Source organism: Meriones unguiculatus, chromosome X (genome assembly GCF_030254825.1).
Source record: "Meriones unguiculatus strain TT.TT164.6M chromosome X, Bangor_MerUng_6.1, whole genome shotgun sequence".
Classification (NCBI taxonomy): Eukaryota; Metazoa; Chordata; class Mammalia; order Rodentia; family Muridae; genus Meriones; species Meriones unguiculatus.
In genome coordinates, this window is record NC_083369.1 from 33,632,261 (window position 1) to 33,640,169 (window position 7,909).

Genomic DNA, 7,909 nt, shown 5'->3' on the forward strand with positions numbered 1-7,909 from the left:
TGGTTATTAACCAAGTCACCTTTCTCTTCTGTAAAATTGTAAGGGTTGAGCTACTTGATTTCTTGAATTCCTCTGTAATTTATAAACTCTGTGATTACTCCATGGCCAGAGTCTAAACATATACATATACACATACACACACATATATGTATATATGTACACACATACACACACATATGCAAACAAAGCCTTGAAGATGGAGATAAATCAGGTGAGAATACAACAATAGAAAACAGTCATCATGTATTCTTGCATACATACTAGAACCATGACATAGATGATGAATTCACTCTGTTTTAGATTGCCTGTGTACAAAAAAAGTGGAAACTCTAATATGTGGGTAGAAATAGAAAAGTATATATCAACAGAAGAATGGTGACTAGCAATAACACATTTAGCTTGTAAATAAGCTACTTAGAATAGATAATCTCACCCAGAGTAATTAAAATAAGAAGTAACTGGGTATTTATATAGAATTCTATATTATGCTAATAACTAAGAAATATTATGCTGGGGGTTGGAGACAAAGCTCAGTGCTAAGAATACTTACCTGTCTTTCAGAGGATCCAAATTTGGTTCTCACTATCCATGTCTGTCAGCTCTATAACTCTAAGCACCTGTAACTCTACCTCCAGGAAGATCTCATACCATTAGCCATCATAGGCATCTTCACTCACAGGTGCACTAGTGCAGGCGCGCGCGTGCGCGCGCACACCCACACCCACTCTTCAAACAATAAAATATTTAAAGTATTATGCTAATATTTAAAAATCAAGGAGGATAACAAAGTATCTAAAATGGAACAATTAGAAGAGACCAGGCTAGATGTTTCCATCTCCTTTTACCTGTACAAGACCTGTTCAAGATTGAGACTGACAGGATTCCAGCATGGAGGGTGGGAGGAGATCAAACCTCTTCCCTTAACTGAGAAGCTATTAGTAATGGATGCTGGAGCAGAAAGAGTCAGTTTTCTTTAGGCCCCTGGCAGGCTGACTATGCTCCACCCATGAGTACATGGACAGCACAACTTGGACTTAATGGGTTGTTGAAGAAGATACAAAACTGAGTAGGGAATGGATTCCCAGGGGGTTAGGGGGATGTGGGAATGAAAGGCTTAAAATGCATTGTATGCTGTATGCATATAGGAAATTATAAAATCATTTACATATGTATTTATTTAAATCTCCTTTTCTTCATTAAAACTTTATTCATCAGTTTTATTTGGAGGAATGAAGAAGACTAAGATAGCAGTCCTGTCAGCTACTTAAAACTTCCTAGCACCAGTCTCTAGATTCCTTCTGTACTAAGGACCTTTTGAGAATCTACAGTGACCTATATAGTTTCTACCTCAAACCTACATATAGAGCTGGAGGTGAACCTCAATGAGAGAGCACTAGGCAACATGTGAGCACAGACTGGTCTCCACTGGGTAAAGTCAAAGGGGGCAGGAGGAAGAAGAAAGACAGACAAAAAGATTGGAGAAGCTTCCTGCAATAATTTCCTTAATTATCTGTATTTTGCAATTTTTCTCTTCTTCAGAGGAAAGGAGAATCAATGTCCTCCATTTCACTCTCATACTGTTTCCTTTGGGCAGGACTTATTTGTACAAAGCATTCTACCACAGCACTAAAACCCCAGCCCACAAGATGTTCATCTTCAGCCTAACTGGTAAGATCTATTTGACTATTTATTGTATGTGGATTTTAGTGCCTTTTATATCTTTCTTTGTTTACCTCATTCTGCCTCTTCTGAAAGTTTCTCAGGTAGAAAGATCTAGGGCAATGATAATTGTCTATGGAAGGAAGAAAAATATTCTGACATTGCAGGTATTATTCATATACAAGTTATGAAAACAGCAAGCTCCTCCTTTTCAATTATTTATTAGCTCAAAGTATAAGGCAGTTGGGGGTGGAGAAGCATAGCAAAGGACAACTCTAAGTTGACTATCCTACTATCCTACTAAAGAATGTTTATCTAATTCCTAGGAAATTTTGCCTAGGGCTAGAGAACCATTTATGGCTGAGATTTGTAACTTCTTAATTAAAGCTAATTTAACATTACTGTATAAAATGCTACAGCCCATAAACCATTTTAATTAATTAAATCCTTGTAAAAACATAACTACTAAAGAAATATGGACTTTATGTTTCTTTGAATAACTTTATAAAGAGTACTTCTCTTGCTTATATATGCCTTTTAGATCAATCCATTCTTTCATACATAAAAAATCTCAGGAGCCACCAATAAACCAAATAATCCAATCAAAAAATGGGGTATATCTAAGGAAATGATCAAATGCTTTTTTCTTTCAGTTTGTTTACATGGTGGATTACATTGATGGATTTCCATATACTGAACCACTCCAGCATAACTGCGAAGAAGCGTACTTGGTCATAGTGGATTATATCTTTGATATGTTCTTAGATTTGCTTTGGGAGTATTTTGTTAAGTATTTTTGCTCAATGTTCATAAGGGAGATTGGCCTGAAATTCTCTTTCTTTGTTGGGTCTTTGTGAGGTTTAGGTACCAAGATGACTATGCCTTCATAGAATGAGTTTGGTAATAGTACTTCTGTTTCTATTTTGTGTAATAGTTTGAAGAATATTGGTGTTATCTCTTCTTAGAAGGTCTGGTAGAATTCTGCCCTGAAACCATCTGGCCCTGTATTTTTTTTTGGATGAAAGACTTTGATGACAGCTTCTATTTCCTTGGGAGATAGAGAACTATTTAAATTATTTACCTGGTTTTGATTCAGCTTTGGTAAGTGGAAATGATAAAGAAAATTGTCCATTTCATTTAGATTTTGAAATTTTGTGGTGTATAGACTTTTGAAATAAGACCTAATGATTGCTTGGATTTTCTCATTGTCTGTTGTTATGTCCCCCTTTTCATTTCTAATTTTGCTGATTTGGATAGTGTCTCTCTGCCTTTTAATTAGTTTGACTAAGGGTTTGTCTATCTTGTTGATTTTCTCGAAGAACTAGCTCTTTGTTTCATTGATTCTTTGAATTGTTTTATTTGTTTCAAATTTATTGATTTCAGCCCTGAGTTTGAATATGTCCAATCCTCTACTCTTCTTCGTTGTATCTGCTTCTCCCCCCTCTAACCTAGGGATTTCAGATGAGCCATTGAGTTGCACGTATGAGCTGTTTTTAATTTCTTTATGAAGGCACTCAGTGCTATGAACTTTCCTCTTAGCCCTGTTTGTTTTCATCGTATCCCATAAGTTTGGATATGTTGTGCCTTCATTTTCATTGAATTCTAGGAAGTCTTTAATTTATTTCTTTATTTCTTCCCTGACCCAGCTGTCATTGAGTAATGAGTTGTTCAGTTTACATGTATGTATAGGCTTTTTGTTATTTCTGTTGTTGTGGTGGTCCAGCTTTAGTCCATGTTTGTCAGGTAGGATACAGAGTATTACTTTGATGTTGTTGTATCTCCTGAGGCTTGTTTTGTGATCAACTGTACAGTCTATTTTGGAGAAGGTTCCATGAGGTGTGGAAAAGAAGCTAAATTCTTTTGTGTTTGTGTGAAAGTTTCTGTAGATGTCTGTTAGGTCCATTTTATTAATGACCTCTGTTAAAGCCATTTTTTTTCTTGATTAAATTTCTGTTTTATTGACCAGTCCTTTGTAGAGAGTGAGTGGTAAAGTCTCCCACTATTAATGTGTGGGGATCTATTTGTGGTTTAAATTTTATTAATGTTTCTTTTACAAAGGTGGATGCCCTTATATTTGGTCATAGATGTTAAGAATTGTGATGTCTTCTTGGTGGATTTTTCCTTTGATGCTGAAAAAGCATTTGAGAAAATTCAACATGCATTCATGTTTAAAGTACTAGAAATATCAGGGATTGAAGGCACTTGCCTAAACCTAGTAAAGGCAATATACAGCAAGCCTATAGCCAACACCAAACTAAACGAAGAAAAACTTAAATCAATCGTACTGAAATTAGGGACAAGTCAAGGCTATCCACTCTCCATAGCTTTTCAACATAGCTCTTGAAGTCCTTGCTAGAGCACAATAAGACAATTAAAGGAGATCAAGGGGATTCAAATCATAAAGAAAGAAGTGAAAGTATCACTATCTGCAGATGATATCATAGTATGCATGAGTGACCCCAAAAATTCTACCAGGGAAACCCTACAGCTGATAAATACATTCAGCAAAGTGGCTGGATACAGAATTACTTCAAAAAAATTAGTAGCCCTCCTGTATATAAAATACAAATGGTCTGAGAGAGAAATTAGGGAAACAACACCCTTCACAATAGCCAAAAAAGAAATAAATTACTTTGGTGTAACTCTAACAAAAGCAAGTAAAAGACTTGTATGAAAAAAAAAAAAAAACTTTGAGTCTCTGAAGAAAGAAACTGAAGATATCAGAAGATGGAAAGATCTCCCATGCTCATGCCTCAGCAGGATTAACATTGTGAAAAATGGCCATCTTAAGAAAAGCAATCTACAGATTCAATGAAATTCATATCAAATTACTAACACAATTTTTACAGACCTTGAAAGAAAAATTCTCAACTTCATATGGAATAGCAAGAAACCCAGAATAGCTAAAACAATACTCTACCATAAAAGATCTTTTGGATGTATCTCCAACCCTGTTCTCAAGCTGTACTATAAAGCAACAGTAATAAAAGCTGCATGGCACTTGCATAGAAACAGACTGGTGGATGAATGGAATCAAATAGAAGACCCAAAAACAAACCCACACACCTACGGACAACTGAGTTTTGGCTCTTTGATCACCTCCCCCTGAGCAGATGGGTGGGGGGGAGGTGCAGCAGCCTTACCAGGCCACAGAGGAAAGCAATGCAGCTAGTCCTGATGAGACCTGATAAGCTAGGGTCCGATGGAAGTGGAAGAGGACCTCCCCTATCAGTGGACTGGAGGAGGGCCGTGGGAGGATAAGAGGGAGGAAGGGCAAGATTGGCAGGGAATGAGGGAGGAGGTTACAGGTGGGATACAAAGTGAATAAAATTTTAAAATGGGGTACAGTGGTAAGAAGGGAATTCTCAGCAGAGGAATATCAAATGGCAGAGAAACACTTAAAGAAAGGCTGAACATCCTTAGTCATCAGGGAAATACAAATCAAAACAACTCACAGATTCTATCTTACACAGATCAGAATGGCTAAACTCTAGTGACAACACACGCTGGAGAGGATGTGAAGAAAGGGGAACCCTCCTCCATTGTTGATGGGAGAACAAACTTGTACAACCACTTTGGAAATATATATGGCACTTTCTCAGAAAATTGGGAATACTGCTACCTCAAGATCCAGCTATACCACTCCTGGGCATATATCCAAAAGATGTCCTATCTTTCAATAAGGACATTTGTTCAACTATGTTCATAGCAATGTTACTTGTAATAGCCATAATCTGGAAACAACCTGGATGTCCCTCAATGGAGAAATGGATACAGAAATTGTGCCACATCTATACAATGAAATATTACTCAGCTATTAAAAACAAGGAAATCAGAAAATTTTCAGGCAAATGGATAGAACAAGAAAAGATCATCTGAGTGAGGTAAACAATAAACAGAAATACAGGCATGGTATACACTCACTTATAAGCGGATATTAGCTGTATAATATAAGACAGCCATCTATAGACCCAAAGAAGGTAAGGTAAACACTAAGGAGGAACCTAGGGAAGATGCTTAAATCTCATTCAGAATGGCAAACAGGATAAACTCTAGAAGAAGTGGAACAGGGGAAACAGCATGGAAGCCTGCTATGGAGGGTCCTCTGAAAGGATCCACCCAACAGGGGATCAAAGCAGTTGCTGAGACTCATGGCTAATCTTTGGGCAGAGCACAGGGAGTCTTATGGAAGAACAGGGGTATATGGATAGAGGGACATGGAGGGGACAGGAGCTCCACAAGGAGACCAACAAAACTAAAAGATCTGAGCCCAGGGGGTTCTGCAAATACTTATACACCAATAGAGGGCCATGTATGGAGAGGACCTTGACCCCTTGCTCAGATGTAGGAGATTGGCAGCTTAGTCTTTATGTAGATTCCCAAGTAAGGAGATCAGGGACTATTTCTGTCATGAACATGGTTGCCTGTTCTTTGATCACTCATGCCTGGTGATGTGGCTTGCCGGGCCACCAAGGAAGAGGATACAGAAAATCCTAATGAGACTTAACAAGCTATGGGCAGATGGCAATGGTGGAGAACTCCCCCTTTCAGTGGACTAGGGGAAGGAGATAGAGGAACAGGGAAGGTGGGACTAGAGACAGTTGAGGGAGAGGCTTCAATCAGGATATAAAATGAGTAAATTGTGAATAAAATTTAAAATTAAAGAAAATCTCATGAACAATTGCTTGATACTGAGTTTAAAAGTATAGATTCAGAGCCACGTCTTCTTGTGCTGGCAATCCAGTCTCTGTCTTTCTGTTCTCTCTCTCTCTCTCTCTCTCTCTCTCTCTCTCTATCTATCTCTCTCTGTGTGTGTGTATCTGTCTGTCTCTGTCTTTCTCTGTCTGTCTCTGTCTCTGTCTCTCTTTCTCTCTTGTGTGAGTGTATGTGTTCTAAGCATACTAGTATCATCTCAGTTTAAAACTTGGGGAATTCAGGCGCTTGGTCCTGGTTCAGCTGATCTGTGATGAATGGTCACCTTTGCTCTAAAGCAGTTTTAGCCAGTGCCTGACTCCTTCCTCATACCAAGGATGTGAAAATTCTATGAACTGTTCAGATCTGATATGTAGGCTCTAAGGTGAGCTCTTCATGGTACTCAGCTCAGAGACCACCTCTTGCTTGATGTTCTGTGTTCACCAATCCGTTCTGTTTTCCAAATCTTGTTTTTAAGGAGTCATTGCACAGTCATAAAATAAAACTTGAGTGCACATTAAACTTTTTCTGTTGACTCCTTCAGATGTAGAAAGAAAAAAAATCACTCATATACCAAAACAGCAGCACTTTTCTTTTCAAAATATTTCCATCATATTGCCCTCTTATAGGGTAGGGGTAGAGAAGATAGAACAAGTCATTAAGCACTTAAACCAAATTAAGCACCCAGTGTGTTTTTGGTGAAGCTTTGGAAAAGTATATAGCTGCCAGCCAAAAGAAGTATCTATGAGGTCTGAAAGATTCCTTGATGGGTACAGGCATTTGCTGCTACAGTGCTCCTGTGCACACACGCACATGCACACACACACACACATACACATACACACACATACACACCACATATGCATGCATATCCACACTAACAATTAGTAAGATGATAAATGACTTCAGGCTTGGCTATTTGGAAGCAAAGGATCATGTGGACCCATGAGTTTGAGGCCAGACAGGACAACATAATGAGATCCTGCCTCAAAACAGGTAAATATATAAATTATAATCATAATAAAGAAGTGGGAAAATAGATATTGGTAATGTGAATTGTAGGCGCATATGTGGGGAAAGAATGGGAATCCAAATAGACATAGAAATACGCTTTTCTTCCTGGTTTATTTATATTTCTCTAAGTAAAAATGAATCTATTATGAAATATTGACTTGAAAAGAAATAATTATCCTTTTTTGGCTTTTTGAGACAGGGTTTCTCTGTGTGACACTGGCTATCCTAGAATTCATTATGTAGACCAGGCTAGCTTTACATTGAAAGGTCTGTTTGTCTCTGTCTCCTGAATGCTGAGAATTAAAGGCATGTGCCACCACTGCCTGGCAAAATAATTATTCTCTTAACTCAAATTCATAATGACCCAGCCAAAGAAGGAAAAAATAAGCAGTTGCTTTGTCTAGGAATAATTAGGTTGGCTTCTGGAAAGGATTCTTTTTTTTTTTTTATTTTTTCAAACATTTCCTTTGGAGGATGTAATCACATGCCTAGGTGTGTTCATATATATTATACAGCCCATAAAGATGCATGAACAAGCCTATAC